This window comes from Cricetulus griseus, chromosome 6, assembly GCF_003668045.3.
Source record: "Cricetulus griseus strain 17A/GY chromosome 6, alternate assembly CriGri-PICRH-1.0, whole genome shotgun sequence".
Taxonomy (NCBI): domain Eukaryota; kingdom Metazoa; phylum Chordata; class Mammalia; order Rodentia; family Cricetidae; genus Cricetulus; species Cricetulus griseus.
Genome location: NC_048599.1, coordinates 30469746 through 30497731, shown reverse-complemented (window position 1 = coordinate 30497731; position 27986 = coordinate 30469746). Strand labels below are relative to the sequence as shown.

At 44.3% G+C, this 27986-nt stretch overlaps 2 long non-coding RNA genes across 3 annotated transcripts; one reads left to right on the top strand and one right to left on the bottom strand.

Moving 5' to 3' along the window:
* Window positions 1–51: 51 nt before the first annotated feature.
* On the bottom strand, window positions 52–10109 carry LOC118239074. Of its 2 annotated transcripts, none has more exons than XR_004770538.1 (2): window positions 10059–10109; window positions 52–334 (listed from the first exon to the last, which is right to left on the bottom strand). It is a non-coding gene; the product is annotated as an uncharacterized LOC118239074 (long non-coding RNA). The 2 variants fall into 2 exon arrangements; XR_004770539.1 differs by lacking the exon at window positions 10059–10109 and adding an exon at window positions 3019–8315.
* Window positions 10110–17708: 7599 nt separating this feature from the next.
* Window positions 17709–26462, top strand: LOC113836383. Its single transcript, XR_004770537.1, has 3 exons — window positions 17709–17849; window positions 23024–23146; window positions 23315–26462. It is a non-coding gene; the product is annotated as an uncharacterized LOC113836383 (long non-coding RNA).
* Window positions 26463–27986: the final 1524 nt, after the last annotated feature.

The window sequence follows — 27986 nt, the reverse complement described above, 5'->3', positions numbered from 1 at the left end:
CCTGATCTCTTAGAAAGCCAGACCATTTCACTGCAGGTAAGTGACCAGGAATTTGAGCATATTCGATTCTATTTTAATTTTTATCCTGCTCTGTCAGGATTCAGTGCAGAAGCCTTATCTAAAGCCTGGCCTCCTAGATTTTTTTTTTTCAGAGCTAGGAAACCAGGACCAAAAGGCAAGCACTTCGCCACTAAGTTGCTCCCTGGTCTCTTCCTGTGATGTTTGTTTAGCATCTGGAACATAAGTCAGATGGAGCTCAGGAGAGGCACCTTCACAAACAGCAGACTGGCATCTTCCAGAAGTCTTTGCAGCAGATGTTTGTTCCCTGGTGTTTCTGAAAGATAAGCATCTGAAGTCAAGGTGGGACAGTCTGGGCTCCTCTGTAGCCCCTCTCCTTGCTAGGACCTCATGATTTCTAGGACACACTTCCCTGTGTGTCTGTGTCCTCTCACTGCTTATCCAAGGTACCAGTCATGTGAGATCAGGACCTGCCCTGATAACCTCATTTGGCCGTATCTCCAGAAAGAACAGTTCTTAAAATAGGTGCTTCCTGATGTACTAGGAGTGGGTGCTTTGCCATGATAACTAGGAAAGAGGGCACAATCCTACCTATGACAGAGATCATTCCCCTCAAACCACTGGACTCCTGAGGATAGTCCCACCTTCCAAATGCAGTGGATGTTCATGGTAAAATGAAGGGCCCAACAAGAAGCAGCCAAGTGTAAAGGCAGAGTTTTTCTGTGTCTAGGCAGTAGTTCCCAAATAACCATACAGAAACTTCTCATTATGTGTTCATCTCATAGCACAGGCTTATTATTAACTATCTCTTACAACTTAAATTAATCCATTTGTATTAATCTACATTCTGCCACATGGCATTACCTCTCTTTCATCTTACCTCCTGTTTCCTCCGCATGTCTGGCTGGCGACTCTTCTCTCTCCACCCTTCTTCCCAGTGCCCTTAGTCTGGCTTTCCCACCTAACCGTATCCTGTCCAGCTATTAACCAGTCAGCTTCTTTATTTAAACCAATCACAGTGGAGTTTACAGAGCGTAAAGGAATATTCCACACAAGCATGTTAGTGCTTACTGCTGAACAGAAGAGGAAAGGGGAGAGGCACCTTCTTCCCACCACCACAGAGACTCTCAGGTGGGAATGCCTGGTGAGCTAAAGCCTAACAGGGAAAAGGAGCTGGGAATAGAGTTTAGTAGGCAAAGTGCTTTCTGTGCAATCATTAAGATCTGAGATGCCCCAGAACCCATCTACAGAAGCTAACATGGTAGTCTGTTTTTTGATCCCAGCATTATAGATACAAAAACAGGAGAGTCCCTATGACTCAGTGGCCAGCAAGCTGGGCCTAAATTGTGAGCTTCAGGTCCCATTGAAAGACCCTGTCTCAAGAAACAAGGCAGACAGTACATGAAAAACTACACCCAAGGATAACTTTTGGCTTCCACATGCATATACACATATCTGCACCCACTCACACATGAAGATGCACACGCAATTATTTATTAAAATAAAAATAGAAGAGAAAGGGGATGAGAAGGAAATGCAACAAAGAAATGTGCCCATGAAAGCCAGCCTTCCTCCTGGGTGTGTGGCTCTGATAAAGGGCTTCTAAATGCTGTAAGTCCACTAGGTCTATTGACTGCTCATGGGGAAAGGTTTGGCGTGAGAGGTCTGATCATCCATTCTTTCGCATCCAACAGAGAAACAAGTAAAAAGCCTCATTTCCACTCTCCCTCTAACTTCATAATGATAGTCAAGAACTTGTTGCTGTGACAGTAGTTCTGATTCAGTGGCAGTTCCTGCCCTTGCTCCTGGACCCTAGAGGGGGATGAGCTGGATGCTGAAGCATACTTTCCCAGAACTTGTGCCACCCATGGGAGGACCACACTTGGAGGACACTGGGTCTCAAAGGACCTGTCACTGACATTCTATGCTTACTCTTTGGTACTTTGCAGATGACACCAAGCATCATAGACAGAGTTTCTGGGACATTGTAGTCTAAGGAGCACCAGATAGAATGGAGTCATTTGGGTCATTTACCTCATCACCCTGACTCCAGCTTCCCACCTGACTGCTGTTTCCATCTGGTTAAAAATCTCAGATGAACCATCTGTCCTTTGCCAGTGGCTGAGAGCAATGGGACTAGGACATCTGAGTATTTTCAAATAGACATTGGCCTCCATTTGATTAATTAATACACAGAACTCTAAGACCAGTGCTGGACTGTTGGAACAGCTAGGGCAGACACCCTGATCCAGACAAAACTCTCAAAGATGGGCCCAAGCTGTGGCCACCACTTTCCACAGGGTTCTTGGTCCCAGCCCCCTGCAAGATGATAGAAAGACAGAAAGGGAGACTTCAAAAAGACTCATTAGTAGTCACTCCATGCAGCCACCCCTCACTCCAGAAGATCCCTGAATTTGTTCCAAGTCACCCAATACAGGACAGGATCCTATCTAACCTAAGAATACCCAGAGTCTGGTAGTCCACAAGTACCAGGACAGTGTCAGTGGGATGCCAGGGAGTGGGACAGGTGCCAGGCAGGTGAAACGGGGAGACTGGGGTAAGGACTCTTCAGCAACCAAATGGCATCCAGAGACCCTATAAATAAGACAGTGCATGGAAACTTTTTCTGCAACATACATCCCTAGCCACCTGCCACAAAGATACTCACACAGGAGGCCCTCTTGTACTAGAGTCAAGTTACCCAATTCAAAATCCCTGCAGGAAGTTTCTCAGCCTCCTGCAGGCTTCAGTTCAGAAACCATGAACTCAAGAATTTCTTAAAGCAATGTTTGCTTATAGCATGTGATCTCATGGATAATATTTCTAGTTAAAGAGAAAACTGTGAATAGCTGTCCTTTCCCTGGAACCCGGATGCCAGGCACAGTGAGGGATGAACTGTAACTGTCCTGGCCTGATCTCTTAACACACAACTGAAGACATCCATGTAACCACACATTATACCTTTCCCCCTGGCTACCATTTCAGATGTGCAGTACATACTTGCTTCTTTCTGTGGAGCTGATCTTGTAGCTACATCTTCTTTTGATGTAGGGAATGTATTTTTAATTTTCATCTCCCCCTCTCCCTCTTGATGATTTTTTTTAATAGGAGGGTGGTACTACATTGAAAGAATTTTTAAGTCTGTTTTACAGGGCTGTGTGTGTGTGTGTGTGTGTGTGTGTGTGTGTGTGTGTGTGTGTATGGCTCAGTAGCAGAGCACATGCCCAACACATGTACTTCTCTGGGTTTGATCCAAGAGTTGATTCATACACATTGTTTAGTTTTTCCTAAATTTTGGAATATTTCCCAGTGTTATTTGTCTCACCCAGAGGGTGAGTGGCACTCACTATGGGCACTGGTTAGTGTCGCTCACTGAGTTCCACTTTTCTGGAGATTGCCAACTCACTTGAAACCCTGTGTGCTGAGAGCTGAGCAGGCTGTGAATCAGAGCCACTGGCCACCCAGGGACAGTGAGGATCCTCTTGCTCTAACATGTGTCTGGATGAGGCAGCAAGGGTATCCTGGTTCATCCGAAAGGGGATGCTCAGAAACACTGTATTTCTTCCTGATTCCATTTTAGGACAAACTGTCGCAACCTGTCACTCTCAGGAAGCACTGAGTGTAGCCTGAGTGTGCCAGGACAAGGGACCTTCTGTCCTGTACTGCCATATACCATGTGACAGCAGTAATGGTGCTTAGTGGAGTAGATAATCCATAAATATAGTCACTTCCTCCCCCAAAAATATTAACTAAAAATTCCAGGAACAAACAGCACATCTGTTTTAAATAGCATTGCTGTGATTATCCTACCTCATTAGCTAATATGAACCTCATATTGTGGCTGATTCATAAGGAAAATGTTTATAGATATGGATATAGAGGGGAAATATCATATTCCTGGGATTTGGTGCTACCCATGGTTTCAAATACTTCGCCAAGGCCTTGGGACGTCCCCCAACAGATGGTAGGGCTATATTTGCCAAATTACTATGTGATTTTAGACAAGTCACTTGACTTCTCTCAACCCTCATTTCAACAAAATGGAGGCTAAGTTTAGGGTCTCTGCTGCATTACCCAAGGGAATTAAAAGTGACTCACAGAAGATGCTTTGCCACATGCACAGTATTTAAAGGGGCACGGGATTGTCATCTTTGTTACTCATACTCAAAAGCTGGCAACCAGTGCCCAGGAAAGTTTCCTCTGCCCCTGGGAGAGGAACCACATCTTCCCTGACCCCAGGGCTCCTTACTATTGTAGCAACACCTCTTTACTCAGGAGGGAAGGCAGCTGTGAGGGTGGAGCAGCCCAGGAGGTGGAGTGAGATTCCTGGAAGGAATTCCTGCCCTGTCTCTACACTCCAGTCCAGAGGGCAGTGAGGGAAAGGTCAGCTACCACACTGGGCCTTCCACACACCATTCTGGGGACCATTGTGTTTCTGCATGACATAACCAATGGAGGATCTAGCTAGTAGTCCTCCCTAATGGAGGAACCTCCTCAGCCATTGAGCTGGAACCCTGTTCCAGTCCCTCTTCAGCTCTGTCTCCCTTGGGAAGAATTCCCACTTTGCACTGGTGCTGACAATTTGGAAGAACATAGAAACAATAATCAAAAACTAGTGACACATACATTACACAAGTACCCAATACTGTCCTTTGACAATATTTGTGTTCTAATAAAGACTCACAACCTTAAAAAAAGAAATCACATTTCCTTTGTCTCTAGTGTTTCACTCCGGTATTAGAGGCAGGGAGCGGTTAAGGTGTGTTTCTCACTATGACAGGATTTTCATGTGGGATGTTTTACTATTCCAGGCTTTGCCTGGAGTGCCATGTCAGCAATCATGATTTCTGAAGGCTGATTTGAAGGCTGCCCCACCCCACAGGGCTGGATCTTTGAACAGTAAGCATCAGAGAGAGTGTCTGGGTAAGGGCACCCATCTTTCATCCTTACCATGCACTGGCTTTAGTCTGAAATCAAAGTCTGAGGGCAAGGACAAAGGAAGGGGCTTAGTGTGACATTTCCCTTCCCTAGATTGAAGTCATTAGCGACAGGGAAACAGGAAGGGGGCAACGCCTTGTTTGGAGAAAGGAAATGCAGAGGAAGTATGGACAGGGTGGAGGGAACATTAGCTCCCTGAAGGGGATTGCTCAGAAGGTCATAGCTCAGGGGAGTCTGGAGGTGGGGTAGGCAGCCAGTCCTGACTGGGGACAGAAAAGGGATAGCCACTCCCAGAATTGTACTGTAAGGACAATTTACAGGAGACAGTGTTGGCCTTTCCACTGAACAAAAAATGCAAGCCTAGGATTTCCACACATCTTGGTCCCAGGTTTTCCATCCAGGCTCAGCTCGCAATGGCTGGAGGCAGCTCTCTCCACAAATCCCAGGGAGTCTGGCAAACCTAATGAACATTAGGGTGTGTAGAATCCTAGGAGGCCCTGGTCCCCCCTTGTCAGCAGTATTGACTTAATAGGACTAGATGTACTGGGGCCTGCCTTGAACAGGTGGCAGAGCTTCTCTTGCTACCACTTCTTTCTGCAGCAGGGCTCACTGAGGAATTTCCAGCAGGGAAAAGAGTTTTCCCTTAGTCTGAACATGACATCTTTGCCAACATAGAGAAAATGTATAATGTCTTTGCCAACACAGAGAAAAGAAATAGAGTAAAACTGAACTTGAATCAGCCTGTGAAATAGACAAGAGGGCTGCTACCTGGATGCATGCTGCATGTACGCATTTGCATGGTGTGATGGATACTCACAGCTGTTCTCTTCAAAGTGTGTGTGTGTGTGTGTGTGTGTGTGTGTGTGTGTGTGTGTGTGTGTGTGTGTGTGTGTTAGAAATCAAACAAAGGGCACTGGCAGCCCCGCTGAGATCTGATCCCATACTTTGCATGGATGTGAACTACCCACATAAAAACGGGAGCTTCCCGTGGCCCAGCACAGAGAGTCAGTCACAGAAGTTCAATCCCAACACACAAGCCTGAAAGGCTAATTGCAGTTTTCATTCCCATGCCTGTGACTAGGCTGGATTCCAAACCACAGCGACACTGTACTAAGAGTCCCCTGACATTATTTTCCTGTCCTTTAACTCTTCAGTTTCTCACTTAAGGTGACAAAAACTCCTACTTAACCTTGTCTGGGTCACATGGTCAATTTACAGACTGGAAACTGCTTTATTGTGTGTGACATGGACTCTTTCAAACACAGGTCAGTGGGTAAAACTGATTATTGGGCAAATTGGCTTATCTGAGTTTTAGCCCCAGGACCCATGTGAAGGTAAAAGGAAAGAATAAACTCCACAAAGTTGTCCTCAGATACACCATACACACACACACACACACACACACACACACAATAATAATAATAATAATAATAATAATAATAATATAATAGATAACTAAATAATCAAAACCAAAAAAAGGATTCATAGAGCTGATCCAAGAGACAGGACTCTTCTTCCAATCCTGCTTTTTGCCCACACAGTCTTTTCTTTACCCTCTCAATGGATTCTGCATTCCTGTCCTAAGTATCCACAGGAGCAAACAAGGAATGAGGCTGAGCTGTGATGTTCAATGCTCTGTGCAGGACATTAGGTGAGGCCACAAAGAGCAGGACGAGAAATCTGGGGAACTTGTTTTTCATGTGAGTTAAGCTGTTATAGAACTTCCTCTTTCAAGTAGTGTAAACTTCTGCAAAGTAAAGTCCATGGTGATGTACTCAGGCAAGGGCAATACAACTCACAGCCAGACCCTGCACACAAAGACCCCTATTCTTTTGGGATGAGTGCTGCCTTCTGGGCCATCTCTGAGATTCTGCTGAGCTAAAAATCTTCATGTTTCTCCCAGACCTCAGGTTACTCCAGAAAAGGCTTTGCTACTTGTCAACTTTTTCAAAGCCTCTGCAGTCTTCATGCTGCCTGTGCTGGTACTATGATGCTCTGTGGCTGCAAACTCCTTGCCATCACTTCATGAACTGAAACTTCCATTCTGTGCAAACCGTAAGGGAGCCACAAAGAAAGTGCTCCAAGTATGACTAAGCAGTTTCAGCATGCTTGAGCAATGCCAGCATGTGAGTGTGGGTACAAAAACCTAACATGCATGTCACTGCGTTCTAATCCTCAGAGGGAGATGGCAGCACTCAACTGTCTTGGCTCCCTCCCTAATGGAACTCACATGGGTATCGCCCCTAATAAAATCTGTGCACTTGTGATCTCCACCTTGGAGATTTATTTGCATTGGTCAGCTTTCTGTTATTATAACAAATACCTCAGGGATTCATTGTAATAATAGAAAAGGCTTATTTGTCTCTGCTTGGGACAAATGATTACTTGGTGCCATTGCCTTGGGGAAGAAGAATATGGATGGGAAGAACAAAGGCATTCTCATCATGGTAGAAAATGAAAGAGAAAAAAAAAGGGGGGGAGTGGGGCCACACAATCTCCTTCAATGTTACGCCTCCTGTATCCAGAAGAGCTGTCACAAGGCTCCATTTCCTAAATGTTCCGTCACCTTCCAGAAGCACCGTTGTGAGACCAGGCCTTTGGAGTAACTCCAGATCCACACTACAACATGTTATTCTGGGTTCCCTCCACTGGGATGGCACCCAGTGTCCATTAAGTACAATGTTGAGTAATTCTGTAAGCCATGGGACAGAATTCATGTGCCCTGTAGACATGGAATCCCTATCCTTAAGGAATTCATCCTTGGTCTGCTGCAAGCAGAGTAACACACAGCATTGATGAAATTATATATAGTTCAAAGAGGACCTCCAGTGTGGGGTTCAGGCATGAGTCACAACACAGCAGTGGTAGTTCTATAGTTTAGACCTCCAATGTAGATATAAATGAGGCCAAGATTTCTCAGAGCCAAAGGAATAAAGAACTCAGATGCATCCACCTGGCAGTTAAGACCTGGCTTTTCATATTCAGGGGTGGGAGTCCCTAGGAGCAGCACCTCAGCCCCTAGTATCGCCTGTATGGATCACATTTGTTATCTAAAAGAAGTCCAGTATCGCTATGCAGAGGTATGCTCACCACCTGGCAGTGCTCTGCATCCCAGATGGGCCTTAAGATCTGGAATCCCACAGAATCACCTGACCAGGACTCATGTAGGCTCACAGAGATCAGGGAGTCTGTAGGGGTCTGACCTCAGTTCTATGCATATATGTAATGGCTGAGTAGCTTGATGGTCTTGTGGGATTCCTGATAGTGGGAGTGGAGCCTGTCCCTGACTCTTTTGCCTACTTGTGGGACCCTTTTCCTCCTACTGGGTTACCTCATCCAGCCTTGATGTGGTGGTCTGTGCCTAGTCTTATTGTAGCTTGTTATGCTGTGTTTGGTTGATATCCCTGGGAGGCCTGCTCTTTTCTGGGGGGGGGGTGAATCTGGAGGAGAGGGGAGGTAGGGGGTAGAGACTAAGGGAGGGAAGGGAGGAGAAACTGGTCAAGATATAATATATGAGAGAAAAATTTAAGAGGGAAGGAGAGAGAGAGAGACAGAGAGAGAGAGACAGAGAGAGAGAGAGATCTAGAATCCCCAATGTTGAGTACCCAAGGTGTCACAAAGCAAAAGTGGAGTAACTTGGGGGCTGCTATCTGTCTGTCAAGACATGGACAGTGACCTACTGTCTGTCTATCATAGACATGGACAGTAGAAGAATTAGGGGAGGAGCTTTGAGCCTCAGGGTGTGGCTGCTATTATCCTTCTTTAGCCATCAAGATGGACCCTAGCTTGGACAGGACCTGGATTTATGGTAGACACAGCTGCAGAGAAGGATGTGGGAGGAACCTGCCTGGGGGATACCTCCATTTTCACCTAGCCCTCTTTGGAAGGAAGACATAATCTGTAGTCTTAGTTCCTACCTTCACCAGCCTGGAGAGATCTGGGCAGCAAAGAAGCCAACCATGCCCTCTACTGGCAGAGCCTTGCTCAAACCTGAAAGCCAGTCTGTAAGAATTCTGCACATTTTCTCCCTCCAGGGCTTGATATCTTAATGCCCGTCCTCTTGAGGAATAGAAAGAGTTGTCTGAGAGATAGGAGGCAGCCCTGTTTGCAGTTCAGCAGTCAGCTGGTGCAGGCAGGAATTCTGCATTTGGGCCATAGAAGGGTAGGCTGTGAGTGCCTGGCACACAGTGGCCAAGCTTGTGTAGTACCATTCATTTCCTGTACAGCAAGCCCACACACTGCACAGGAACCCAGAACAACATATGGACTCCTTAATGTTGAGATTACCTTTGTGTCCATTCATAAGCCTCTAAGGAAAAGCCACTTGGATTTTTCGGCCATAACTGACCTTTCTCTAGAACAGTATTGCCCAGCCAGAGCCTTACTATGTCCATCTAATTAGGCTGACAAATGTATTTGGTGGTCTTAAAGAGAGAGATCCAGCCTTCCAGGACAGTGACAGGGTTGCAAGAGAAGACATTTAACATTTAAAGGGAGCCCCAAAAACATTGTTGTAAAAGCTGCCACAGGTTTGCCTCTCTTCTGAGGTCAGGCATGAAGTAGCCCACGGGATGGCAGAGACAGACAGAATTAAGATAAAGCACATCGGAAGACCAGCCCCCTCCCCAACAAAAAAGAAAAAACAAACATCTGGACACCAGGGACCAGATAGACCAAGGGATGGCCAGGTACAGGACCCAGTACCTGAGCCCATTGTCCCCCCCCCCCTTTCTTTTATTAGAAACAAGCTTCTTTTACACTTCAATCCCAAATCCCTCTCCCTCCCTTCCTCCCCTGCCCCCTCCATCCCAACCTCCTTCGGGCTCCCCATGTAGGGTGAGGCCTTCCATGGGAGACCTTCAAAGTCTGTCACATCATTTGGAGCAGGGCCTAGACCCTCCCCTGTGTGTCTAGGCTGAGAGAGTACCCCTCTATGTGGAATGGGCTCCCAAAGTCCATTCATACACAAGGGATTAAATACTGATCCACTACCAGAGACCCCATAGATTGCCCAGACCTCCAAACTGACATCCACACTCAGGGGGTTTGGAACAGTCCTATGCTGGTTTCCCAGCTATCAGTCTAGGGTCCATGAGCAACACCTTGTTCAGGTCAGCTGTTTCCATGGGTTTCTCCAGTCTGGTCCTGACCCCTTTGCTCATCACTCTTCCCTCTCTGCCACTGGATTCCTGGAGTTCTGCTTGGTGTTCAGCTGTGGATCTCTGCTTCTGCTTCCATCAGCTGCTGGATGAAGGCTCTAGGATGGCATATAAGGAAGTCATCAATCTCAATATCGAAGAAGGTCATTTAAGGTAGCCTCTCAACCTCTGCTTAGATTGTTAGTTGGGGTCAAATTTGTAGATCTCTGGACATTTCTCTAGTGCCAGAATTGTCTTTATACCTATAATGGCTCCCTTTATTGTGGTATCTCTTTTCTTGCTCTCCTCAATTCTTCCCCTGACTAAATCTTCCTGCTCTCTCATGTCCTCCTCTCTCCTCCTCTTCTCCCCATTTCTTTCTTCTAGCTCCCTCCCCCCTTCCCCCTAGAGCCCATTCTTGATACAACAACTGAGGTAACATTGCTAGACCCCTATAGACCATATGTCTTTGCAAAGATTTCTCTTCCTCCTATGTAGAGATAGTGTAAGAAGGTCACATAGGACTGGCGACAGAGAGCAGGAAAAGCAAAGAGGAAACCCCACTCAAGTCTAGGGAAAGGCAGGTAGAAGTAATGAGAACAAGGCCTAAGAAACTGTGTCTTAGAAATGATGCATTGGTGGCAACTGTCACTTTTCATGGCAAAGCCAGCATCTTGGCTTCATCTATATACCACATCACCTGGAAAGCTTTGTAAATGACCTGGCTTCTAATGTCTAGCCACCTGCCTTTAACCCAGATTCTCCTGATGTAACTGAGGCTTGAGAGCTATGGCCTCTTCAAAGCTCTTCTGACGTGGCCTGGATGGCACCTTCAGCCTGAGAGGTCCCCTTCATGGACAGTCTGGCTACAGGTGTATGGGTCTTCATGGCCAAAACAAAACAAAGGCTAAGCTGGGGTCCTCAGAACTGCAGATAATTTATTGTCTCCTTGCTTCTTCTCTGGCTCACACCAGGCTAAGGAAGGGGAAGAAGAATCCCAAACCAGCCCCTTCCAACATCCATACCAGGGAAATGGCCTGGGCCTTGTCATACCATAGGACATGGTGAGGCAGGAGCCGATGGTGGTCTGTTACCGGTGAAGGGTGCATTTACCTTACAGAAACACATCCTGGGCTAAGATCATTTTGACATGGGAGAGAGGACCACCTCTCTGCTAGTAGGAATTACAGGCTGCACACAGGCAGTGCTAGGAGCAGAACCCTGGTTTCCAGTGTTTTCTGCCTCTGCCAGCTGTATTCATTTGGGATGTTTTCCAGGAGAAATGGCCTTCATTCACTGTGAGAAAGTGCACACACATTCCTCAGATATCTGATGAACAAATATTATTTTGTGATCCATCCTGCCAGCCACATTGTGTGAATGTGGTTTGGTTTCCCCTCTTCTAGAAGGAGGATGGCGTAGCTGGGTTGCCATCTGTTCCCTCTTTTGCTCCTCTCTGCTTATTGCCTTTCCTCTTCCCTTTTGTACTTCTGTCTTTGGGCTCTGTATCTCTCTCCACTGAAATGTTAGCCTCAATAAGGAACTAAGTTGTTTTTCAGCAGGTGTCAAAGGGGAGGAGATTAGAGCAGGGAAGGGGAAAGAAGAGGAAGATAGACAAATTTAAATTCAAACTGACCTTTACCAAAAAGGAAAAATTCCTTCTAGAGTGGTGACTGGGTTTATCCCACCAGGAGGATGGGAATAATGCTCCTGGTGGGGCATTCCCCTACCTCCTACTGTTCTTATTCTTGGTGATCACAGCCTGTGCCTAATTTCAGGTTCAGCCACCCATTTCAATATACCAATTAAAACAGCCAAATTAATAGCAGAAAGCAGAAAGTGTGTATTTATTCACTGTGGCCACATTGGGGAAAGGGACAGAGATCCCAGACATTCTCCAAGTCTGTCATTAGTGTCCTGAAGTTTAAAAACAGGATCAAAGATATGTACATCTAAGCACAGCTATGCAATCTTGACTAAGGTGTGGTCCCAACCACACCATCATCATCGTCATCTGGGCTTCAGTATCTTGCAAGGTCGTCTGACAAGTTGCCAGAACTTTGTGAAATCTCTTTGGGGAGATAACTTGCCCTTAGGGATGGGTCCTTTTCCTTTTTCTAGTATGAGATTCCTAAAGAAATTCCCATTTCTCTGGACACACTGTTTTCACATTCTGAGAGATACAGGGATCTCTTAGGATATGTACATTTCTGCCAGGCTGGTTACACTACCTTCCAGCAGTACCTCTTAGTCCACACTCTTAGCAGACCTGAGTCTTCCGAAGCTACCCAAGCTACCCATATGCCCAGCATGAGCATGCTCACAGGCCCTGTCTATGTGGTCACCAGCTATTTCCAACCCAACACAGGCCATGTAAAAGCAGCAACCAGGAGAGGGGAAAAGATTTCTGGATGGGTTACCCAGTGACTGCCCAGGCTGAAGATAGTGACAAGCAAGCAAGATGACAACATGCTCTTCTAAGAACTTCTTGTAGGTAATGATCAAAACTACAAAACCCAAAAAAGGCACATCACCATTCATAAAACATAATTAGAAGCTTTGGACTTCGGGGACCATGCCTAGGATGAGTGATGGGCTTAGAAGGATCACCAAGAAAAGCAGACATCCAGGGAGCATGCTTATTTACTGAGGACGAGATGTCTGCTTTAACATATCACAGAACAGCATCTGTGATAGGCCCTGTACTTTGCAAATGTACTTACATTTTGCATCTTCAGCACTGTGGAAAATTTCCCACATAACCTGAGGATGCCAATGTGACTTGAGTCAGCGTGTACTCTGATCTGGCTCTGTTTTATCTCTAGTTCATGTGTGGAATGCTGCAGGAATAAGAGCCAACACTCGCTCAGGAACTCTTGGGCCCAACATGCGCCAGGCAAACTCTGCTGTGGATGCTATAGTTGGAGACACAGAAAATCCAGGCAGAGCTCTATGCACATGGGGTTTATGTTTCAGTGGGGGTAGTTCAGACAACCAGAAACAAACACTGCACAAGGAAAGGGTTCTTTCCCCAAAGTAGTTTAAAATGGTATCCTGTGGCAGGGACTGCATAGACTACATCCTTAGGCAGGGTGCTCAGAGACAGGGTGGTCTGTCCACTTAGCTGGGGACCTGATGTTAGAGTGAGGCTATCCACAAAGATACTGGCCAGGGCCTATGGCTGGGGTAGTCAGAGAATTCAAGGACCCCAGAGGCTAACGGGGCTGATGTGGCAAAGAACAAAAAAAAAAGTCAGTGTGTTAAAGCAGAACACCACCAGAGTCCACCAAGAGAGATGTTTGTCCAGCAGGAGGCAGATCCCAGTATCCTTCTTAGGGCTGGCAATGAACTAGAGAAATGATAGTCTATGCCTGGGCCAGCAAGAGTGTGTTGTGAATTCTGGTGTGGAAAGCCTATACTAGAAACTCTATGGGGATGGATCATAACAAAAGAAACACCCAGGCTTATACTTAGCCTGTCTCTGAAACCAAAATGTTATTGAATGTCAACCCATTTGGTGATCAATGAAGATCTTTGGAGATTAGGATCAAGAATGCAAACTGGTACAGACACTGTGGAAACCAGCATGGATGTTCCTCAAAACATTAACTATATAACCACCATGGGATCCATCTATCTACAGCAGCAGGAAATGACTCCAAGTCACCATAACTCAGAGATACCCTCATGTCCATGTTTGCTAGTCACTAGTTGCAATAGTCAAGCTATCAAACCAACCTAGGTGTTAACTTAAAAAACAAGAAGCCCATTAAGAATGTGGTATAGTTGTCACAGAAGTCTCTTTTTGCAGTAGATGGCAATTAACATAAAGAATCACAACTGTTCATGGCGCATGGAATAAGACTATGAAATGCTCTGTCCTATGTGAGACATCTGTGCCATACCACTCCTCAGGAATTACTGTGGAAGATAACTAGAAAGGCTGCAAGAGTCCTAAGTGGTGGATGACTATAGAAAACAGTGTTTTTTAGGTGCATATGAATTCACAGCAGTTGAGACAGCATGCACAAGCTCAAAAAACAAAACAAAACAAAACAAAAAAACTTCCAGAATGAAGTCCTTCCCAAATAGTACCACCCACTGGGGACCAAGTGTTCAAATCATAAGTGCCTGGGGTACATTTCTCACTCAAGCCACATCTGGGTTCCCCCTAAGTCAATAGAAAAGAATACCTTTTCTTTAAAGAAAATAAGATACATTGAGGCTGGAGAGATGGCTCAGTAGTTGAGTGCACTTTCTTCACAACCGTGAGGACCTGAGTTAAATCCCAGCATCATATAAAAATCTGGGAATGGTCTCAGGCATTCCTGTAACTCCAACACTGGGGGATTTACACAGGGAAATCACTGAGACTTGATGTCTGCCAGCCTAGTCAAAAATTTGAGCCACAGGCTCAGGAAAAGTCCTTGCCTTAAAGGAAAAAGCAGAGTAATAAAAGAGGACACTTGATGTACACAAATGCACAAACCATGATCACTTGAACATAAACACATAGTTTTAAAATAGAATACCTTATACACTGATGTAATAATGAATGACCATGGTCCAGGAGCACAAACTCAATTATGTAGATACTGAGCCATGTGGTTTCATGGAAGAAGTGGCATGAGCCCTGTAGCCACAGAAGTACAATAAATCAATGCATTTATTGAACATACTGGCAGCAGCTTAAGGTAAGTGGGACTCAGCAGAACAAGGTCTCTCTCCCATAGATGGAGGTGTTATAGCATTCTTGGCTTTAGAATTGATGTGGACTGATGACCCGCTAAACACAACAGTTCTAAAAACTACAGCTCACAGCCACATAAACATTAGGTCAGATACAGAAGTTGAGAATAAATGTCTTTTAAAGGCACCAAGGTGGTCAGAGATAACTTTGGCTCGCAACCTACAATGCACCATCATAAAATTACCACATTCTAGTCAGCCAAGGTCAACAGTCTTTAGGTGCCTAATAAAGATGTAGTTTCTTTAAGGGCTTCAGTACAAATCAGTGTTAGTAGGCAAGTGGCTAAGGTTAATCCCATGCAAGGAGCTCCAAGAAAATGCAAGTTGTAGAACCATTCTGACCAGGGTTAGGACACTGACAAAGGCCAGGGCACTGCAGTGAGGGGAGCCTGGCCTCCACAGCTCTGGCAAAAGCCTTTGTAAACAAGAGCATCCCCACCGATACTCAAACAGGATTGCTGTCTACAGCAGCAAGAAGGGCTGGAACGGCAGGTGTACAAAGGTGAAATCCCCTGTGTAAAATATTAGTGTGCAATTTCTACAACACTCCAGTTGCCCTGAGTCTCCTTCTAAAAATATTCTTATTTTATAAACCCCAATTGAGACATTTTAAAGCAAGATAAAGTGTTTGGTATGACTAGACGCCATGAACTCTCCTACCAGAGACAAAAGCAATTCATTCAGGACAGAGGATACTTCAACCTGGTCACCCCCAGGAACATACCCTTTGGGGGGTTTAGTTTTGTTTTGCTGTTGTTTTGTTCTGCTGCATTTTCTGCTTTTCCAGTACATCTAAGCAAGCCAGCAATTCTACAGCAGACTTGATGCTCTAAAAGAACTTGCTATCACATTTAAGTCCTTTGTCTCACTCTGTATAGCTCTCAGCATCAGCTACTGATAAGTCAGCTTTGATCTAACACAGACTTCTGAGCAGACTGTCACCTAAAAGAGGCACTCCAGCCAGACCACACATCTCCTGTGTTAAGCCATGGCTCTGCACACGTTGGAGCTGAGCTCTGTCACTGTGATAACCTAAGGTTCTGAATACCTGATCTCATGGGCTTCTTGGAGGCATGTGTCAAAGGACACAGGCTCAGCAACACCCCCAGCTAAAGGAATAAATCAACTGCCAACCTTTCAAGATCGTGTATCACCAACACTAGAAAGGAGGCAAAGTGGTGATGTGTTCTTTATTAGCACTGCAAAATAAAGAAACTGATTTTAATAATCATTTTTTTTACAAATAACTTGCAGAAAGAAAGATTCTGAGTTTAAGACAATTGATTGTCTGAAACATCTCTACCCAGAAACAACAATTTTTAACCCTGTGCATTCATCGAACCTTGTCTTATTAGTGGTGATTTGATTGCAGTGAACAGACTTGTGACACAATTCCTCAGAGGGGCACAGGCAGTTGTTGGTAACAAGGTCACAGGAGACTCTGCTGACCTCTGAGGTGGATGGTGCATCTCAGAGGGAGGTTCTTATTCTCTCTCTCTCTCTCTCTCTCTATATATATATATATATATATATATATATATATATATATATATTTCTCTCCCCCTTCCCCATTCTGGTATCCCTGGGGCTATGAGGCCTTTGCTCTCCACCTGCCCCTGTCCTTGTGGCTTTTGTTGACTTGTGGTACAGCATGGCTTCTCTCCTTGGATTCCTACACCCCTGGGCACCCATGTTTACCACTCTTTACATTTTCTACTCTGATCCCATCCTCAAAAGAAGGAATCTATTCAGCTGTGTTCTGTTTCACTTTCCACATTTTGTCTGGTCCATATGGCTAGGCTAAGACAGAGTCCCTGACACAATCTTCATCACTTGAGATGGTTCAGGAGATTGGAACCAACTGGTGTGCCCATCATGGGAGAAAATAGGCAGGAGTACTGATAATCTGAGAACTACAGAAGGGTGGGGCCATCTCTGCTGATGACAACTACCACCACAACAAGACAACAGCAGAGAGGATGGTAGGCACCACAACCTATGAAAGCTGTAGATCAGCCACAGCCAAGCACTGGGCTGAGCTGTGGAAGTCTTGCTGAAGAAAGGGAGGAGGGATCGGATGAGCCAGGGGAGTCATGATGGGGGAACCCACAGAGACAGCCGATGGAAGCTCATGGACTCTCGACCAACAGTTAGGGAGCCTCCATGGGACCAACCGAGGCCCTCTGCCTGTGTGTAACAATTGTGTAGCTAAGTCTCTTTGTAAGGTTCCTAGAAGTGGAGCTTAGCTGGCTTTTGGGAACCTGTTCCCCATGCTGAATTACCCTGACTAGCCTTGAGGAAAGAGGAAGGGCTAGGTCCTACCTCAACTTGATGTGCCATTCTTTGCCTAAGCCCATGGAGCCCTGCTGCTTTCTGAGTGGAGATGCAGGAGGAGTGGAAGGGGAGGGGGACAGATGGGAAGCTGGAGTGGGGGAACTGAGAAGAGAGGAGGGAGGGGAAACTGCAGTCAGTATGTAAAATAAATGAAAAAAAAATATATATATATATCATCCATGACAACTTCTTAAATCTTAGCTCAAAAAGTAGTGATATTAAATCCACAAAAACATCAATAAAAAGTTAAATTTGAAAAAAAGAATAAAGGATCAGTACAGAAAAATTATGCTTCTTTACACTGTAATAATCTAAAAAATGAAGTTTAAAAATTAAATCTATTTGCTACAGATTGAAAATAGTAATAGGTTTAACTAGAGTAATACATAGAGTATTAGAGTAATAAAGGTAAAATATATAAAAATCTTACTGAAATAAATGACAGAAGACTTGAGCAAATGAACAGACACCCCATTTTCATAGATTGGAGAACTCATAGCTGCAATGGTCATACTACCCAACAAAATCACACATACACTAATTTTTGTACTTTATAGGTGTACTTTGTACTTGACTAACAGGGACAAAAAAGAGGAAAAGAAAAAGACACCGAAACTTAACAGAAACAAGCCAGAGATCCTCACCTTGATCTACATAGTGCCACACAACATGGTGAGTCCTTAGCAACCGTACCAGACTGACCTCCCATTTCCCATTAAATATCAAACTTCCAGCTAAGGACTCTAATGACAGAAGAAGATGGAATCAGGTATTTAGTATTTATGTAACTGAAGACTCATGCAGAAAGGGGGTGGGGATCAGACTTCCTGTTGTCCCTACAGGATGATCCTAAAGCTAAAGGCAGGCACTTAACAGACTTCAATGCGGAAGTAACCAGCTCTTGCACCTGAGATCTGCCTGTCATGGAATACACTATACTCCCTTCACTGCCCAGTCCAGCATAGACGCTTGGGCCTCTTGGAAACTTCAGAGGGACACATTCTGTTGATTACACAAATAGTGTCTCCTTTCTTTCATGGTAGTTTGACGTCATATCCTCCTGCCTCAGTACCCTCAGTAGAATCAGGCACACAGATTCAAATTCTGGAGGTTCTATACAAATTCCTGTGACTCTTGAGAGGCAAACTAAAGGATACAAACAAGGAATGGCAACATGGAGGCAGTCGTGGAATCTGCAAAGAGGCAGGAAGCTCTAAATTGCTGCTAGGCACCCTTCAAATCTGGTGGGACACTGATGCCTCAGGGGAGGTGTACATAGGACGCAGCCCTGCCACACTGCATTCATCCAGGAGTAAAAGACAAATGCCTGGCCCCAGAGGCCTCAGCTACATGGCCAGCCCCTTAGAGATTGTTCAGGCTGTGAAGAGCCCCTCTCCCAAAAGTATGATCATTTCTAGGAGAGGCACCAAATAACTTCTTAAAATCAAGGCATAATAACTTTCATCTCTTGCCTCTCTAAAACAATTGTGAAAATCATGCAAATATCAGAATTCCATAGTGGGATGGAGTCCCAGAAGAATTGTTATCAGAGGCCCTTTCCCCCGTCCCCATCTTCTATCCTCCCTAGCACATCTCTGAGGTGATCTCAGAAACACAGTTCATATGGGGTTTTCCCTTTCTTTCCATCTCAGGATCTGTCTTGCTAAAAGTCCAACCAATATATCTTCTCTTGCTATGTATGGAACACTTCTCCTGCTGTTTAAAGAACTGGGTTACAGTTCCCCTGGCTGCTACATGTCTTTCCGGGAGCCAAAAGACATGGTTCTTTGTCTTTGCATCTGCCCACTCTCTTCATTAATCAAAAGCCATGCTAGCCATGTTAGCAGGGGCTCTACAGTGTTTGTTGACCTTTATACAGGCAGGCTTATTGACCATAATGAGACAAGGTGAGTACCAAGACACCCATCTGAGGACAATGAGCAAAAATCATAACCTCTCTAGGCTTCTGTATTCTTCACTATGAGAGTGATGAAATTGACCTAAAGCTGACTCCAGCCTACAAATGATTGTTGATACACTTGAACTAAGAATGTCAAGTAGCAATGACTTTAACCTTCACAGGATTGTCTTGTAAAATCCTCTTGCTGATGTTGTCTATCCACTCTATCTGGTCATTGTACCTGAAATAGCCAATAGTTGGGACACTTTCAGGGCCAGTGAGCCTTCTGGGAGAATTGAGAGGGGACAGGGAAGGCTCCTGTGTGAGTTCACCTATCTTCCCAGCCTCCCCCTAAGAGGAAAGGGTTAAGGATGAAAGAATGTGTTTCATCTCAGCAGCCCCAGCTCTGAGTAACTCTTTCCTTAGCAACAAAACAGCAGCTCAGTGCCTGCTTCTATTTTTCCCCCAGTTAGAGCCAATCTAGCATCTTGTTGGGGCTAAATGCCAATGGAGATAGTCACAAGAACAGGCAGACGCAGGAGCTGTGGGCTATTGCTCTCTCTTCCTCTACCTCTCAGGGAGACAATGGCAGGATCCAGTTGCTTATCTGCTTGCTTATTCCAGCAACTGCTGCCTGGTCTGGTTGCTGTGGGGCAACAAGGCCCTTAGCACTGTCTTTCTGTCTTATTGGGCAGACAGAGGGAGGTTCATTTAAACCCCAACAAATGACATAAGTTGCCACCCTCAGTGCTCTTACCCAAAGAATAAGGGACATAAAACATCCTCACACTAAAGAATTGGGAGGAGCAAATTACAAAAGGTAAGAAGCACACAGGATGGCCTTCCCAAAGACCAGCCACAGGCCAGGCGTCATTGTCTCCACTCTCTGAACTTAGACTCACAGTCCTGGGATCATTGACAGGGACTCTGGTGACATCCTTCTCCTATAATTATCTTCTGCTGACACTGAGTGTTTATGACAGAGAAATGTAAGTAAGTTTTCCAAAATTTGGATTGCAGGACCCAATTCTCTGCTTCCTGCATCGCTGGCTGTAAACACATTATTGTTGCTGAGTCTCTCATTTTCTCAGTAGGCAGTGGGTCTCTGCAACCCCATCTCTCAAGGATGAGTGTGAGAGCCAGAATAACTCACCCATGAGATGGGTGGTCTTGGCCTCCAACAAGTTTCTCTACTTGAGAAGCCACAACTTGGAATGCAGGTGTGATTTAATGATACCAGTGAGTACATTGACCTGGGTAAGCAGTGGCTGGCCAGAGAAGACTCCAGGTGACTAGACAGAGGAGCTTACATGATGGTGCATTGAGAAGGATGTGCTTGTAAATGCTGGGCAGCATCCCTGAGTGCTCTGCTCAGACCCATCTATACTTCCTAGAGACTGATAATGCCTTCCCTAAATATACAAGCTTGACCCATGTCATTGAATGGACTTGTATGATGCCCCCTCCCATGCTCACTCCACCAAGAAGACTCCTATTCATCTCTCAAAACCCAGCTCCACTGCGGTGTTTTCCAGGTGTTCTTTTAGCACCATGCCACCTGTGACCAGGGCTATGAGGACAAGTAACAATGAGGGTTGCTCTCCCTAGCTCTAAAAGAAATGCTGCTTTATGTGAGGCATACCTCATGCCATAGACTAAAACTGAGAGGAGTTATTAGGGACAGACTATGTGTCATCACAAGTACCAGGGATGTCCCCTTTGGGTCATCTCTCCACATCAGGAAGAGATCAGCTGGGCAGAGAGTCCCAAGGAGGGAGACAGGGACCCTGCTGGAGCATGAGGAACAATAAATTCAGAGCCACTAATCACAGGTAACCAGGGCTTAGGCCCGTGAAAGTGGTGACAGGATCAAGAAGAAATCCAGAGTAGGGCTGCTTGCTATTCAGCCACTGCCCTTTTCTTTCTAGAGAGAACTGCACTTGGCTGTCTCTAGGTATGAGTTCCCCTGAGCCCCATCCTACTAATTGGCAGCTGCACGGACCAACCTTTCCAAGAGATCAGTGGGCCATAGAAGAAAAGGTCAAGGGAAGCAGCAGGATTGTGTGTGAGGCTCAGGAGTGAACTGGAGTGACCTCTTGCAGTCCAGTCCCCTCCCTCAGTCTCTCTCCTGGGCCACACACTGTGCACTGTAATTCCACTGCTGCATTGGGTGGAGGGTGGAGGACTCAGGAGCAGAGAGCCACCCAGGGGCCTCAAGGTCCCCAGAACAGAAGCACCAAGACCTCCCCCTGGTGCTGATTCTAACTTGGGGGGTGGAGTAGTCCTCCTTCCTCAGGTAAGGGTCCCAGGGCAACGTGCCCTCCCCAATTCCAGAATCAATGCAGTGGCAGCTGCACATAGAAGATAGGAGAGAGTCTTCCTAATAGTAGGGCTGGATGAGTGTCACCTTTATATTTATTAAAAAGAATAAGAAGATGTAAGATTCTACCTGGGGTCAGACACAGGGCAGGCAGGATACTATCCAGCACCAGGAGGGTAGATACCAACCTCTGACATCTCCAAAGCTCTTCCATGCTGTCCCCCTCCATGACACAGTCTCCTCATCCATCTGCCCTTAGTGATCCTTACTGCTGCGGAGACCCCTCTGTAGCAAAGATCTGCTGGCAATGAGCCTCCCTGTGCCCTGTGCTAAGAGGCTGAAGATGTGTTGCTTGAGGGCCTAGTATCTTTCCAAGAAGACCCCTTTTGTATAACTGACTTTTCTGAAACTCCAATTTAAAGACCTCCCTGTCTTTCTGAGGCCCAGTAAGTTTTCCTTGACTGTCCTCCTCAGTACCACCTTCTTCAGTAGCCACTGTGTCCCTTAAAATGTTGGTAACCACATTCATCAGCTACTCATTGTGTGCCCAGACTGTAGGTTAGAACTCTGTGGTAAAGGGAGCCCATCCCATTATGTAGTTGGGAAAAGAGGCTCTGGAGTTTAATGAGGTTAGTTAGTAAATATTGAGTCTGGAATTCGAACAGTCACTATTTGGGCTATAACATGCTTTATTTGTTTGTTTGCTTAGTTTTGCCACAACAGGTGGTCTGGGGGCAGACTGAAGGGCTTCTGGAGTTTTGAAATGTACTAACCTGTTGGACCACTAAGGAAGCTGAAATACTACAGCTCTGCTTCCTTGGTTGTTGATGCCCTCCTCAGAGGTGTTCCTGGGGTTACCTGGGTGATGAGGAAAACAGTAACTGTATTTCACAGGGGAGAAGACTAAGGGACAGCAGGGAATCACTTGCCTCAGGACTTATAGTTATCACAGGCTTAGACTAGGATTGGATCTGCTCACCCCTCTCTGGCGTCAGAGGACACAGACATGGCCCCATTCTGTTTTATAGACCCTCATCAAGAATGTGAGACCTCAGCTCCATCCTCACATTTGCATCTTCCATCACCCAGAGACAAGTTTTCAAGCATACCTAGGAAGATTAGGCTATGGTGGGGTGGGAAACACAAGTTTCAGACCCGATGCTCCAAGTATAGACAAGTAAGCACCCATAGTGCACTGGAATGTATCAGACACAGACATAACTCTACCCAGAGAATCAGCATCATGAGAAACCAGCAGAGTAGAATTTCCCTCTGCAGATGGGGTGTATGTGGGTCATTCCCATCTCACCATGTAATGTTTTTACTTTAATAGCATCCCCATACAATGGTTCTGATTTTCACCTTCATTGTGGTACACAGTGAGTTCCATCAGGGATTCAACACCTTATCATAAGATCAGGTTCACACAGCATTGCCCAAGATCAGGCCAGTGTCAACTCCTGAGCACTTTTCAAGTGCCCTGGGTTAAACTGTCATGGACAGTAAATTACACAGAGAAAGGGCACTTTTTATAAAAAAGATTTCTACTCTTGATTTTCCTTCTCTTTTTTTCTTAAGTTTTTCTTATAAAAGTTAAGACATTTTGTTTGCTTATTTTTGCCACAGCAGGTTGTCTGTGGGTGGATTGAAGGTTGTGTTTGCCTCAATGTACCTATGTGCACCACATACATGCCTGGTGCCAGTGAAGAACAGAAGAAGCCACTGGATACTGTGGAAATGGAGTTACAGGTTGGTTTGGTTTTGAGCTGTCCAATGTCAAAAAAATCAATAAGAAAATGAATGAAAGTGAGACTGATATATGAAAGGATGAAGGATGGATGAGTGAGTGAGTGACGCTGGAGGATGTGGCTCTTTACCTAAATGTCTCAATCACAAAGTTTTTTTTCATTCCTACAGGGGATGGCCAGCTAGGAGCCAAGGAATCAGAGTGATTTTATCTATGGCTTAAAGATATTTAAGGACCCTCTATGTCCTCAAGTAGGAAGTCCTTTACCCTGGGGTCAGTCCATGCAAGGGAAGGATTCAAGTTATACAAATACCAGGCATATGTGATCTGTAAACTCTTGCAACGTCTACCGTCACAGCAAACACCCTAAGTGAACAAGTCCTAAGCTTTGAAAAGGATGCAACGCATAAGATGAAAGAATGCTGCGATAGGGTTAAGAGAAAAAGGTAGCCAACTCCTGTTTGCATTTGAATCTGGCATAGGATCTTGAGCAAATGACAGAACTTCTCTATACATATGTTCCCTACCTCTGACATAGAAGGTAGTACCGTCACTTGTCCTGCCTATCATTTTTTATAAATGCATGTGAGTTTCAAGCTGTTTGACATAATTTAAAGCGACCCCCTACCCATCTTTTAATGTTCAAAGAAGACTGCCAATCATGCTTGGTACCATAGATACCTAACAGCTATAGTTTTGTTGTTATTACTATTATTATGGCCCATAGTGTTGGAATCTATTCCAACCCTGTGCTAAGCTAGTTTACACATATGGACTCTTCATTCTGTGCTGTTTGATAACACAAGCCTACTCCATCCTGAAGTCAGAAGGACAGTTAAAGAATCTGATATCTCTCAAAGAGGTTTCCTAAGATGTCCTGATTGTCCATCTTCTCCCTGCCACAGTACAAAATAAGTCCTCTGACACTCGTGTTTTCTAAGCTATCAGTCTCATGGAAAGAGCTGTTGAAATAACAATGTGGGCAAAGAAGTGTCTTGGTGACCTGTCCCAACACCCCAGCCAGTCCTTTACCCTCCTCATCCATCTTTGCTCCTCAAAGACCCTGAGACAGGGGAACATGGCACATCCTCTGACCAGCAGGAGATTGCAGTTAGACAACTAGAACCAGGGTGAACTTGTGGGAGTATTGCTTTCCTCTTAACTGCTCCGGAGATGTTGATGACAGCTCAAATGCTACCAACTCCACCGCCATCATCTCAAGGGGAGCCAGATCTGCAGGAGTCTCCAATGATGGAGATTTGTCGCCCCTTTGAGGCACAGGGAAGTCAAGCTCTTCAATTATCGGTTCAGCTGTAAGAGCAAGGCTCCCTAGTTCACCTAACCTGTTTTATTGACTTTAGTTTGCTTTCTGTGTAGTTTGTGATTTCAACAACTTGAATGAAGCACAAACAACCATAAAGAGAATGAACCTTCTGTGGTGATTCAATTCTTCCAGTCAGTGGAAGACTGTGTCTCAAGCATGCTTTTGACATGAAAACCAATCAATTAAGGGCCATCCCTTTACTATCTGATTTGAGCCCACCTTACCTTCCCCTACTCCCTGAGAATTCAATTATTTTCTGTTTTAGTCATCCTAGGGTAGATTTCAGGCAGCTCAAGATGACCACTGTGCTCAAACCACACACCCGAAAATATGTGACAGGCCCATCTTAAACTCATGATACTGCCTGTCTTTTCTTTCTCATGGAAACTAACATGAAAAGCTGTGGAGACTCGTGCTCTCTCCCCATTCCCATCTTTAGACACCTGACCAAAATATGGTAATTCCCCCTTGTAGTCCTGTACAGACTATGATAGCCTCTTTTCAGGGCTCTGTGTCTCGTGACTGTGTTGTACTCTTTCTCTTGCATCTCCTTTTGCAGGGGCATATCTTTTTAATCTTGAGAAAAAGCACAAAATATTAACTTGGTTGAGCATTCAAGTAGTGAGAATGACCCCAGAGCTTGGGGGACAGAGCAGTTGATGCCCAGTTCCATGTAGAACTGAATCTGACTATCTTTCTGGAGAGCCAATGAGGAAGAGCCTGTCATACACTGTACCCCAGCCTTCTAATTCTCAGAGTTTATTCTAAGAAAGGAAAAAGTTGAACATTGATACGTATGTCTGAGAAGGGTATATCGCTGTTTTAATTACAATTATAAAGGTTTAGAATTTGGTACTATGTCTAATGATTAGGGAAAAGTATCTCATGTAATAACATACTCAACTGCCATTAAAACTATGTTTGAAAGAAATGCTTTGTTCTATGGGAATGTATTTAGTATATGATTTCAAGCTATGTCTTAAGGTTGGACAACAATGTATTTTAAATAATCCCATCCAGCTCAGTCTCAGTCTACATGTAGTTCTAAGAAAATACCTCAGAAAAATAAATCAACATAGAAAAATCAGTTCTATTTGTATCCACTTACAATAGATAATATGAAAAGGAAATTTAGAAAACAATACCATTTGTTAGCATGCCAAAAGAATAAAATACTTACAAATAAATATAACCAAGGAGGTGAAAACAGGTGTATCAAAAACTTTAAAATATAAATACATTTTAAAACAGGAGGATGTGGGGATGTCTTAAAGTACTTGTTGCATAAGCACGAGGACCTGAGTTCCCTGCCCTACAGCATGTATAAATGCCAGCCATGGTGGTAGGTGTTTATAATTCCAGTGCTAGGAGGCAGCTGACAAGAGAAGCCTGGGACTTATTGTCCAGTCAACCTAATGAATTGATAAGCACAAACCAGTGAGAGACCCTGTCTCACAAAGCAAGGTAGGTATGGGGAGATGGCTCAGTGTTTAAGAGCACTTACTGCTTTTGCAGAGGACACAATGGATAACATGAAAAGGCAATTTAGAAAACAATACCATTTATTAGCATGCCAAAAGAATAAAATATTTATAAATAAACATAACCAAGGAGGTGAAAACAGGTGTATCAAAAACTTTAAAATATAAATACATTTTAAAACAGGAGGATGTGGGGATGTCTTAAAGTACTTGTTAAAGTGCTAGGGTTGACCCCTAGCACCCACATGGTCCCAGGGGATCCAGTGCTTTCTTCTCACCCTCATGGATACCAAATGCACACATGGTACACATGCATACATTCAGAAAAACACTCAAATATAAAATAAAATAAATAAATCTAAGTTTAAAAATTAAAGGTATCACACATGTATACAGACTTGCAAATATTTTCTTCCAATTAATTAATGGGTTATTTTTCACTCTCTTGATACTGTTTTTGAAGTCCAGAAAGTTTTTTATTTGAGTACTGATTAGTTTATTCATTTTTAATTTTATTGCCTGTATTGTTTTTATGTAGAATAAATTGTAGCTACGTTCAATGAGTCTCCTATGTTTTCATATAGTTTCAGCTCTTACATTTAGGTGTTTGACCCATTTTGGATTAACTTTGTATATGATGCCATGTGAGGGTTGAACTTCATTCTTTTGCATTTGAACATACAGGTTTCCTAATACCATTGTTGAGAAGCCTGTCTAATCACATTAAATAGTCTTGGCACCCTTGTTGAAAACCTCTGGACCATACACATAAGGGTTTAAACCTGATGTCTTAATTCTATTCATCTATATGTTTGTCCTCACACTATGTCCACACTATTTTGATGGCTATAACTTTCTGGTAAGTTTTGAAATCAGAAAGACTTCCAACTTTGTCTCTCTTTTTCAAAAATTCTTCTGGTTACTTAGAACTCACTGAAACTAATAAGAAGTTTTGAATGGAATTTAGTAACTTCTACAATAAAAATGCCATTGCCATACTTACAGACACTGAATTAAATCTACTTACCTTGGATGGTATTGGTATTGATATCTTAATGTTCATACCCATTCATAAATAGGTTTTCATCTGACCCAGAATGGAGACTTTTCCATTATTTGCTCTTAATTTGGTTTTTGTATTTATGTGTGTATATCCAAGTGTGTCTTAGTAGAGTAAGCACATGCTCATAGGTTAATGTGGAAGTCTGAAGACAATCTTAGAATATCCAAGTACATGGGGGATATTTAGAATATGTAAACTACTATAACCAAGCAGCAGAGACAAAGAATGTGGCTGAATATTTCTCCAAAAACCTACTATACAACAAAGAGCTTCCAACCCTGTAGGTGAGCATAGGGGTGAGTCTCAGCTCTGGGCAGACCCGAGACCCTGTTCCCTCTTGTCCTTTTGGGAGCTTCTCTCCTCAGTCTTTTGATTCTTTGTCATTTTTTTCTAATGTACAAACTCAGAAGTGACAGACTGGATATCCAGGGGACCCTGTGCATGTCTCTGGATGTGCTTTCTCTGTCTATGCAGGTTTCTGCTCGTGGGCATTCTGGACTGTGAATTTCTAGCCATCTGGGTTTCCTTGAACTCCCAGCTCAATCTTTTTATTTCCAAGACTAGACTCCAGCAAGCTCCAGTGGGAACTACCCCCTTGTTCTGTGACCTGGAAATTCTCAGGGCAGAAGCAGGATGGTCATGGAGCACGTATCTCATTTCTTTCCTGTCCCTCAGGCAAAGGCCTGCTCTCTACTATATCTATTATCTATCTATCTATCTATCTATCTATCTATCTATCTATCTATTATTCTGTCTATCTATCTCTCATTTTTGCTTTCTTTGTCTTGTTTTCTTAAGATAGGGTCTCATAGCCCTGGCTAGCCTGAAACTTGCTATGTATACCAGGCTGGCCTTGGCTTCACAAGGATCCAAGCTCCATGTGCTGATATTAAAGACATGCACCACCACTCTCAACTTATCTGCGATCTTGAAAACTATTATTTTTATTATTTTTCTGTTCATTTGCTTTATTG